Source organism: Mus caroli, chromosome 6 (genome assembly GCF_900094665.2).
Source record: "Mus caroli chromosome 6, CAROLI_EIJ_v1.1, whole genome shotgun sequence".
In the NCBI taxonomy this organism is placed as follows: domain Eukaryota; kingdom Metazoa; phylum Chordata; class Mammalia; order Rodentia; family Muridae; genus Mus; species Mus caroli.
In genome coordinates this window covers 101380844-101392846 of record NC_034575.1, presented here as the reverse complement: position 1 = coordinate 101392846, position 12003 = coordinate 101380844, and the positions used below count along the sequence as shown (strand labels likewise).

Here is a 12003-nt window from a genome sequence, read left to right as displayed (position 1 = left end):
ATGGAGGAGTGTTCCTCTTTCTCCACATCCTCACCAGCATCTGCTGTCACCTGAGTTTTTGATCTTAGCCATTATGACTGGTGTGAGGTGGAATCTCAGGGTTGCTTTGATTTGCATTTCCCTGATGATTAAAGATGCTGAACATTTTTTTTCTGGTGCTTCTCAGCCATTTTGTATTCCTCAGGTGAGAATTCTTTGTTTAGCTCTGAGCCCCATTTAATGGGGTTATTAGATTTTCTGGGGTCCAACTTCTTGAATTATGGGATATTGAGAAAATCAGGTAGGACAGCGGCAGCAGTTATTGTCTTCAGTTATGTATTCTCTACTAAGCAAACTGGACTTCAATGGCTAGTTCCAAACCAAAGTCCAACAAATGGTCACAGTTCTACTCAATGTGTCACAAAACAAAACAAAACAAAACAAAACAAAACAAAACAAAAATCATGAATGTGAGAGATGAAAGGGTTGACAGGATTAGAAAAATGATAAGAGGAGGGTTGTTCCTAAGAGCAATCAGAATGCATTATGCACTTGTATGAAAGCGACATAAAGCAAATTCAATAAAAGTTATTTTAAAACAGTGAGAAAAATGAGGTGAATTTGAAGACACAATTATATCCAACCCTTGATTTTATGGTTTTTAACATCCACTTTCTTATGAAGGTCTTTCGTTATGGCTGAAATACAAATTTCCATATATAAGCACAGTAATTTGCTTTTAATATTCTATAACTGTAGAAAGGTATCCTATTAGGAACTGGGATGCAATTTCAATACTCTTTTCATTTCTAATGAATCTCCCTTGCTTTGATTTGTGTACATCATTTTAGAATTTCATGAACCAGCTGTGAAATTGCTGATTTGTCTCCAGTGTGAATTTCTTTGTCGAGAAAGAAAATGCCTCTTTGAAAGAGTTCCCTTGCCATGAAGAGACAAGATATTTATGTTCCTCCTCCAAACACAGAGGCTGATTCAAAGGAACCTACTCATTCCTCGAGTAAAAGGCAATACGTCCCAGGAAATGGTTCTTTCAGTAGCTTTTATGCTCCCCACCACTGTCAGGTTTGGCACATACACCAGGAGAGGAGGTGAATGCTATCTTCCAGAGACAGGCAAAGTTCACTCCTCAGAAACTCTTTACATCCCTGAAAGGGAAATTCCCTTGGCAGCATCTTTGTTTCTTTGAGACAAAAAAAAAAAAAATCCATGCCAACAAACACATTTGATTCTTACTTTATTTCCCTTTAAAATTCTACAACAATGAATTGGATTTCAGTATTGTTTGTTTATATTAAAAGAGCAATTAGCATTTCTTTTGGAGTTCTGTCACTGGATTTACTACTGGTGAAGCTATAGCAGAACACTTTAGCCAATAAACTTAACAGATGGGCTGGCAGATATTCATAATGCCAGTGGTCATTCCCTTCCTAGAACTCAACAAGGATCCTTCTGAGAATGCTCCATCCAATATTGTGACATTGGTAAAATACTCAACGAATCAATTTACACAGAAAGCATCATAAATCCTTCAACAGTGCTCACTAAGTAAAAAAAAAAAAAGTTAATATATGTGGTCCTAACACATAACCACTCCTTGGCTCAGATATATGGGACCTTAAATGAGTTAATAGGTCATCTCAAAAATTCCCTTCTAAGAAACAAAATTTCCATTTTTGTGAAAGTGGATTCAATTTTTAAGGTGAGTAAGAAAGTTATAAGAAAGAATATGAAGAGAAGATTAAGAGAGAAAATTAATGGTGGAAAGGATTTTTCTATGTGGTTTTGAAATGTATATCTTAGACTCAGATTTTTTGACAATACTCAGTTATATTTATTAAATATATAAAAAGAAAAATATAGTCAGCTGCTTCACTCAAAGATGATTCAGCATACACACATTAATAATGTAATATCTAAAATGTAATGTGCTTAATTTAAAATCACATGATAGTATAAAGAAGTGTAAAAAAGACCTTTGATAAAAATCCAACATTGCTTCATTATGAAAGTCATGGAGGTATGAGGGATAAAGAGTCCATTTCAACAGAGCCCAAGGTTGTGCACAATAAACTAGTCATCAGCATCCTGTTAGGGGGAGGAAAGCATTTCCACTAAGATTAGAATCAAGACAAGGGTGTCCACTCTCCTCTCCTGTTCAATATAGTGCCTGAAGTCTTATCTACAGCTGTAAGACTAGAGATAAAACTTACTTCTAACCTTGGTAACTAGTTGCAGCCTCTCATCCATCATGAGGAAAAGAACACCACAGTGATCAGTAAATGACTTCCAAATGACTAAAGAAACAGTGGGGGCATATTCTGTATTTTGTGGAGTGGAGGGGTGCATTGTAGATAATGTGTCTATGTAGGAAAATGCATATGTGTTTGCAAATGTACAAGGGAGTGAGAGGACAACAATGACTCTCTTTCTATACCACTCCCCACATTTAAAGTTTTTTTTTTTACATTTATTTATTAGGGGATGGTACATGTATTTCATTATATGCTTGTAGAGCTCAGACAATAAATTGCTGTTGTTTTATCTTTCAATCAAATTTAGGGGCCATTGTGTTTTCCTCACTGATGCATCATGCTAGTTCAGCTCCACCTCAAGTTTTAGGACATCGTTTTATCATGAAACCTGACTCAGAGCTCATAAATTAGCTAGGCTAGCTAACTAGTTACCTGTATTCATTATCCCAAACACTACATTAATTAATTAACTTACTCTCTATCTGGATCACAGCTTCCCCTCCATCCTCTCCTCCTAGTTCCTCCTTCTTACCTTCCCTTCTCTCATGGCCCTTTTCTCCTAAGAGAAGGGGAGGCCTCCCAGGGATATCAAGTACTCTTAGGATACCAAGTTGCAGTAGGACTATGCACATCTCCTATTGAGGCTAGAGAATGCATCCCAATTAAGGGAAAGGAAACCAAAGGCAGGCAACTAGTCAGAGTCCCACAGGAAGTTCTACTTTTTTTGGAAATCTAGGATATATAAAATTCATTATTATTGTTGTTATTGTTGTTGCTGTTATTATTTTTTCTTCCATAAGATAGGATTTTAACTGGATCCAATGTCTGATTCATTGTAGGAACAAAGAATGTATTTTTCAGATTTTTTTTTTTTTTTGTAGCAAGTTGGTCATTTCGTTGTTGGTGATGAAACTATAACACCTGGCAATCACAGGACTATGGATCTGTTTATGGCAAAGCCTTGATCCAGAATTTAGAAAATGCTTTAACAGCTGTGGGGTGAATACTTCTACTTTTAAATGGAAGAAACTGTAGCCTCTGTCATCATGGTCTTTCTCTGGTAGACAAATGTAACTTCAGCTACTATAGTATTAAAAACTTCTGTTATTTAAAGTCCTTTGGGATGTAATAGATATAAAGAAGGTAAACTCCATGCAAAGTGAAATGGATATGGAATGGTAAATACAATTCAAATCTGTCTTTCCCATTTATGAACCTCAACAACCTACTCAGAAAGATCCTCATGCATTTTTCATGCTACATGAAACAGTATCACATGGCTTAGAAGACAAGGTCAAGGTGTTGAAACCTACCTCTTCTTTTCAATAAGAACCTACGAGGATTGTTTCTTTTAGCTCAGCTTGAAGAATCTGATTCTCTTACACCAATCTGCAGAACTTTCCAAGTGAGCTCTGGCCGAATTTCACCTGTGAGAATTGTCAACAATGCAATATGAATCTGAAAAAAAAAAGAAGAAAAAAAACAAAATATGTTTTTAGTTTTTTATGCAACTGAAACTGGGAAGAAAAAGAGTCAGTTATGTTTTTGAAAAGTCATTCCAGTTGAGGTTGTAAAGCAGAAGATGGAAGAAATATTTTAGATATCTCTCTTGTATTACTTTTTACAGTCTATGATGAATTTACAACAAATGTGAATGCTGTAGAGAAAGACCTGGATCTACATTTCCTATTTCACATTAAAGGTAAAGAAGAAATAAACAGAGGATGAGAAAGGTGAAAACTCTGAATCTGGCTGTGGACAAGAAGAGCATTTTTCCAGCTGGAGAAAAACCTGGTAATAAGTAGAGACAATGAGATTTGTGAGGCATGCGACAAATGGCACAGAAGATGGGAGAGAGAAAATAAAGTGAAGACGACAGCAACTTTGGGACTTATTGGACAAAAATAAAATCACTTTCAATGTGTGTCCCCCACATACTGATCCTCAGGCTGATTTATCTGATCACATCTGACAATAATACAAATGGAAGATGTCCAGCCATTCTCAAGGTACACCTTCTGTCAGAAAATTAAACAACCAACTTCTACATCAGGGGGAGATAGCCCACTGAACGGAGAAAGCAATGAAGCAAGCCTGTCCGGCATTATTTCCTTCAGCCTATATAAATCCTGAACTGTTTCGAAGTGAAACTGCACAGCCTGGAATAGTTGGTACTCAGGCTTCTATCCCAGATGGTAAATGTAGCAAATTAAATTCAAATAAAAATTGCAGAAACTTCTTGAACATAAGGTGCCCAGAACCTTTTCTTGGTCAATGTCCTGCCACTAAAGCCTTTCACAAAGATACTGTATAATGTGTTAGGTTTCTTTTTTTTTTTTCCATTTTAATGTGTGTGGGCATGGGTGTGGTAGGGTATGCATATGTTTGAATGCATGCTTCAGTGTGTACAGAGTATGGGTATGGTGTGGTATTCATGTGTTTGAATGCTTGCATTGTACAGGAATATGGTTATGTGGTTGTTCAAGTAAAGTACTGGGGTTAAAGTCAGGAATCATCGTTGAACACATACCCACCTCCTTCATTGAGGCAGAGGTTCTCAGTCAAAACAAGAGCTCACCAATATGTCTAGTTGCTTTAGTGAGCCTGTTCTGGATTTTCTGGATTGCCACAGCCACTCAGCACTTATGTGGGTTCTTGGGTTTTGAACTCCAGTCGTCACATTTGTGCAGCAAGTACTTAACCACCAATCCCATACCACAGCCATATCACATGTGATTTTTTAAAGCCAAACATGATAGTGCATGCCAGTAACCCCAGCATGCAGGAGGCAGATACAGATTAACCACTGCAAGGTTGAGACTAGCATTGTCTATATAGCAAGGTCCTTGTAAATTCAAATATTAAAGAATATTTTCTAATTAATTTATTATTGTAAGTGTTTTGAATTTTTAAATATGTCTGGAGTAATGGCTCTGTGTTTAAGAGTGTTTGAAAACCAGAGCTCCAACTTCATCATCCACAGGAGAAGCCAGGTATCGTACCACCCAACTAATAGCTACTCTAAAGAATGGATTGATGGCTACAGCATTGGGTTTGGGAGAAACCCTGCCTCAATGAATAAGCAAAGACTGAAAAAAGGACAAGAAGACACAGTAGTCTCTTCTTGTGACTTCATGAATGCACATGAATAAATAAACCTTTACAAATTAAAACACACTTGCATAGTAACTTTCTTAATTTAACATGGGAAATCCTTAATTATGGATAATTTTGTATTCTCTGGAAAATAAAAAAAATTGGTAGTATATATATATATTTTCAGTTATCCCATACAGGTCTATAATGCATATTGAATGAATGATAAACTTTTGATTAAGGAAGTTGGAAGGTAGTTGTCTTATTGGTAGTAGGTTCACAAACATGATAAAAACTATACAAAACAAATATGACCATATCTGATGATTAAACAGACAGAAATACATTATCCAGTAGTTCAGCTATATAACATTTTATCCCAAATACAAAATTTCATCTAGCTACTGCTTAAGATTCCCTATAAGTGACTAGGAAGTAACTTTTTACATCCTTACTGGGAGGATAAACTAAAAAATCCCTTCTACTTTTCCACGAAGACACTGAAAAATATCAGAAAGTAATAAGATATTATCAACTATGCAAAAATAATTGAAAATGTTAAATTAATAAATCTTGGCACATATGATCAAACTGACTTCATTAGCAATAAAAAGTTACATCCTCCTTCAAGTAAGTAGTATAATTAATCAAAAATTACTGACTAGAGCTTTTTGGAAGTGAATTTATCAGAGGAGAGATAAAGGAAATGCCAAACTCATGTAAACCAGTTGGTAGAATAATGGTTGTTTTGTTTTATTTTGGTGACTAAAACACATGTTGTAATGATTTAATTTCTGGTGTTAAGTCTCAAAACTTAGGTACAATGCCATAGATATGTGGATGAAAGTAGGAAACAGTACTGTTTTCCTATTGGACTTCCTTTTTTTTTTCTTTTTTCCTCATTTTTAAAAATTGAAAATAGATTCTTCTCTCATATAATACATACTGGCCAGTTTCCTCTTCCAACAGCCAACAGTCAAGCAGGACAAACAAGATACAATAAGACAAGGCAGCAGCCCACATATCAAGATTGGACAAGGCAACCCAACAGGAGGAAAAGAGTTCCAAGAGCAGGCAAAAGAAGCAGAGATACACCCACTCTCACTGTTAGGAGTCCCACAAAAACACCAAGCTATTATCCATAAAATATATGCAGAGGACCTGGTATAGACCCATGTATGCTTACTATTTCAATCTTTTTGAGCCCATGTGAGTCCTGCTTATTTAATTTATTTGGATCATATTCTCCTCATGTCCTTCATTTCCTCTAATTCCTACAGTCTTTCTTCCCCATCTCCATGGGGCTCCCTGATCTCCTAGGGATCGATGGACACCTCCAAGTTAGACTCTCTCTCTGCATAATGTCTGGCAGTGGGTCTCTGCACCCACTTCCACTTGCTACCACAGGAAGCCTCTCTGATGACAACTGGACAAGGAACCAAGCAATGAGCAGAATATCATTAGGAATCCTCACCTCTCTCTTTCTAGCTAGTTATGGTTGGTTTTACCCTAGGTATCTGAGCTATTCTATCTCTGGTTCCTGGCCATGTAGGCAGTATATGGCATAGGGCTCACTGTCATAGAGTGATCCTCAAGTTAAGTCAGGCATTGGTTGACTGCTCCCACAAATTCCACACCACCATTAACCACAGCATATCTTGTAGGCAAGAGAGATTATAGGTCCAGGGAGGGCTTTGTGGTTGGGTTGGTGTCTAGGTTTTTGTTTTCTGCTAGAGAGTCTAGAAAGTATGGATGAAGACTCCATGCATTCACCAGCTTTACTTCTCTATGTTCAATGAGTTGTGTTGATGTCTTCAACAATGGGGCCCTTCTGTCAGTTTTCAGAGAGTGAACTTCTATTCTAGCATCAGCCTGGATTGTTTAGGGATCTCCACAGGATCTACTCACTGGTATAGCTAACTATATAGGGCAGCAGGAAACATCAAATTAACAGTGATTTATACTGCTCAGAGTAACTATGTCAATTCTGACTATGTTTTGATTCTCTTCTTTTTATATAGTATCTGCTCCTTTTTTGTGACTGTAATAGTCTCTAATGGGAATGTATTACAAAGCTAAGTGTCATTATTTTAAAAAGGAAGCATTTTTCAAAACAGTCTGGCTTTGTCCAATCTGATTTTCAACATATACCCTGATGACTTTGTTTTAGAAGTCAAATTACTTGAGCATCAAATGTGACTCTTGGGGGAGTATACACTTGAAAAACTGGAGTATTTATACCACCTTTCTTAAAGTTTATATTTTTCTGTAGTAAGGATTCTAAATCATTACCTATGTAAAATGCAATATGGGGTTTAAAGTGAACATAATCCATTGTAAAGTACAGGTATTAGAATTGCAATCATTGTTCATTTAAAACAGCTAATGTGGGATCTAGCTCAAGGGAGGCCATAAGGCATGACATTATAATTGACTCTATGGTGTGCTCACAAAAAGGGATCTATCATGACTGCCCTCCAGAGAATCCAACAAGCAGCTGAAAGAGACAGATGCAGATATTTCCACCCAACTAATGGACAGCAGCTGCTGACCCCTTTGGTTAAATTAGGGAAAGCCTGGAAGAAGCTAAGGAGGAGGGTGACCCTGTAGGAGGAACAGCAGTCTCAACCAACCTTGACTCCCAAGATCTCTCAGACATTGGGCCACCAACCAGGCAGCATACCCCAGCTGAGATGAAGCCCGCAATGCATATACAGCAGAGAACTGCCAGTTCTGGATTCAGTCAGAGAAGATGTACCTAACCCACAAGAGACGGGAGGCCCAAGGGAGTGGGGAGATCTGGTGTGGTGGGAGCTAGGGGGTGAAGACATCCTCATGGAGATGTAGGGAGGAGGTATGGGATGTGGAACAGTCAAAGGGCAGACCTGGAGGGGGATAAAATCTGGACTGGAAATAAAAAAGATTAGATAAAATTTTAAAAATAACAGCCAATCTTTCACTTCCAATGAATCATTTTAATGTGTTTTGTTTTCTTTATGTTGTCTACTTTTATGTAATAAAGTTCATGTAGTCAGTGCAAAGGCAACCAAAGCGAGAGAAAAGAAGCTGTTTTTAATTTTAATTAATAAAACGTTTAGTAAAGTATACAAGAACTATATAATGAATATCTACAAATTATGTATCAATAAAGCAACAATATCTCAGAAGTCATATGGAAAAATGAATTAAGTATTTGTTTAAATTTTGAATAATTTTACAGAAATTCTTTTTTATATTTTTCTAGTACTTTTTAAAAATTTTATTATATTTTTAATTTATTTTTTACACTCCAAATTCCATTCCCTGCCCCGTCCCCCAGGCCACCGTCTGACTGCTCCACATCCCAAACCTCCTCCTGACCCCACCCTGTCTCCACATGGATGCCCCCAACCCTCACCCCACCTGACCTCTAAACTCCCTGGGGCCTCCAGTCTTTTGAGGGTTAGGTGCATCATCTCTGAATGATCACAGATCAGGAAGATTTCTACTGTATGTGTGTTGGGGGCCTCATACCAGCTGGTGTATGCTGTCTGTTTGGTGGTCCAGTGTTTGAGAGATTTTGAGGGTCCAGATTAATTGAGACTGCTGGTCCTCCTACAGCATTGCCCTCTGGCTTCTTTCAGCCTTTCCTAATTCAACAACAAGGGTCAGCTGCTTCTGTCCATTGGTTGGGTGCAAATATCTTTTGAAAATAAATTCTGTTTTATATCTTTCTGAAAGTATCACATAAAGTTTTACTAAAAGATAATAAATATATTTTAGCATCCAACCATATTAGAGGAAAAGTAAATTTAATCATTTTATTAAAGTATTTTAATAGCTATGTCTTTATTCATGAAGTTAATGTACACCCAGAAGCTATGGTATGCCAGTTAATATCATGATCCCTATGAATATTAATGTAGACTTTGTAAAAAATATTCCTAGTCAGATCCTACCTAATCTTACATATATTAACTTGGGATAAAATAAATAAAAATAAATAAATAAAATGGAATAGTTTGTTTTAAAGATTTAAGTTTTAACTGTTTGTGTGTGTGTGTGTGTGTGTGTGTGTGTGTGTGTTGGGAGGGGTGTGATTTTAATTTGTAAACATTAGTGAATGTGTCCTCAGAATCCAGGAGAGGGCATCAGATTCCCTGGATCTGGAGTTACAGACAGCTATGAGCCTCCTGACTTGGGTACTGGGAATAGAGTATTGCAAAAGCATTATGAACTATTGACCATGGAACTGGCTCTCAGGTCCTGTTTAAGCCTTTTCAATTACACAAAATACATTGGTTGAAAATAACTACATCAAACTAGACAATTGTTTGAAATGAGAAAATGATCTCTTTTCAATTTTTCTGCTTTATGTGAGGGCTTCAGTCAAGGTACCAAGTTTATCTTTTAATAGAAACCATGGTAGATAAGGAAAAAATTACAAATCCTGAAAACCTTATACATTATGACCTAAAACATAAATACTACTAAATGCAATTGAAAAAGGAGGGCCAGGGCTAAGGGTTGAGTTTAGCAATATATCTGCATAGCACACTCAACAACATGGATTAGAGCCTCAGAACCACAAAAACATGCAGATAAAAATAAAAACAGGGCAGTGCATTTTAGAAACATGTCCCCAATAGAAGTTCCACAATGTTTTATAATTAAGTTAACTAACATTATTTCATTTCTTTGCTTTTCAAGAAACTGTAAATGTAGCACAGCAAGTAACCAATGAAGAGGTGGACTGAGGAACACAATCCCTGCGCTTCATCTTCTTTTGGAAGCGTTATCAATGATTTTGTTATGCAAATATGATACATGCAGTGCTACAGCCTTGAAAGGTTTTTTCTCCCCAAATACTGTCTTCAAAAGAAGTTAGGGAGTTCAGAATCAAAATGTGCACACATATGCACATGTATCATGCGTACACACACACACACACACACACACACAGAGGCACATAGTCACATACATCAACATAAAAGTTTCTGAAAATATACCTACACCTCCACTTGGTACACTCTTATTGTTTCTGTTCTTACTGAGTAATACTTTGGGAATAGAATGCCAGTGACTTATATTAGTATTCCTGGAACAAATGTTTAATATCCTAGGTGGCCATGCTCAACTTCCCAAATGTTAATTGATTCTATTGCAAATTGCTTGTGGCACATTCAAGGTGTAAGAGGGAATTAGCACTGAGATTATAGGACAGTGACTGCATTATAAAAGTGCACCCAGAAAGTCTGCATTTCTTTATCTTCTTTTCTATATTATGAAGCAGGATTTTAAAGTAGTTTTGAAAGTATCTTCTTATACTCAGTAGACAAGCAATAACAATATTAATATATTATGATGTAGACCATCTTTTGCTTAAAAAAGAAACTGTTTATTTTTAAAGGATTCCATTAAAATAATCTCATTGAAAATGTGAGTAATAAGTTGAAGTTTCTATACTAAATTACTGGGAATTATTCTCATACTCTTTGTTCCCATACTCCTGAAGATAGCAAAACCAACCTGAGAATGTTTTCTTCTTCTTCCATGAAACACTGCAATGAGCAACTGTGCCATACTGATGGCAAAGCCACAAGAACTCTGGGTGTTAATAAAGGCTGGCATTGCCTGGCAAGGATATATTAAAACCTCAATCACAAAGAAATGAATGATTGCAACAAGCTGGGGAAGAGGGAAAGCACATCTTCATCTAGTCAAACAGAGCTTCCCCTCATGGAAATAGTCCATTTTGGTCTTGGCACTGTGAAACACTGAGCAGGGGTCATATTGTCACTGGAACTTCTAAGGTCATAAATGTTATCAATATCCTTGTATTTGTAGTAACCTGATATGAAGCAGTAACTTACTATGAGAGCCTTAACATCACTTATTCACTTTGCCAGACAGTGTGCTAAGATTTCTATATTTCTTTTCTATTTACTCTTCAGGATGGAGTGATACAATAAATACTATATACATACAAATAGAGAGAGAGCCAGACGTGGTGGCACACGCCATTAATCCCAGCACTCAGAAGGGAAAGGCAGGCAGATTTCTGAGTTTGAGGCCATCCTGGTCTACAAAGTGAATTCCAGGACAGCCAGGGCTACACAGAGAAACCCTGTCTCGAAAAATATATGAGAATTTCCATTTCAGGGTTCATCTAATTAGGTCACAGTCAATTTTAATTTTCTACCTCCAGAGTCACAGATTATCTTCTTCAAGTAGCCACTTCATAGATGTAAAACCCATGTTACTCAGTGGCACTTTCCCTGTAAAAACAAAATATCAAAGTAGGTGGTACATAAGGAGGCAGGAATCTTTGGAATCTATTTCAATATATACATATATACATACACACACACACATATGTGTGTGTAGTATTTGAGTGTGCTGTGTGTTGTGGGGGTGCATGGTGCAAATGCATATGGAAGGCAGCGGTTTACCTCAGGTAATGACCTATTGGTAGCCACCTTAATTATTTTTCTATTTTTGAGATAGGTTTCTCTAAGCTCAGATATTGTTTAGCCTGGAGGGACAGTGAGCTCCAGATATCTGCCTGTCTCTGACCCCTTCCTAGAACTATCTTACAGATAGATATCTTTACAGCCAGCTTTGTAAAATAAATGCTATTATCAATCTCAGTTCAGATGTGAAGAGGAGACTAGAC

General features: G+C 36.9%; 1 protein-coding gene across 8 annotated transcripts in view; it reads right to left on the bottom strand.

Moving 5' to 3' along the window:
* The window catches only part of Cntn4 (contactin 4), a 990533-nt gene that overhangs the window by 834428 nt on the left and 144102 nt on the right, over positions 1-12003 (bottom strand). For all 8 annotated transcript variants that reach the window (XM_029478673.1, XM_029478674.1, XM_029478666.1 and 5 more), the window contains exon 2: positions 3566-3710. The gene's annotated coding sequence lies outside the window, so the exon portion shown is untranslated. The remainder of the gene's footprint in view (positions 1-3565; positions 3711-12003) is intronic.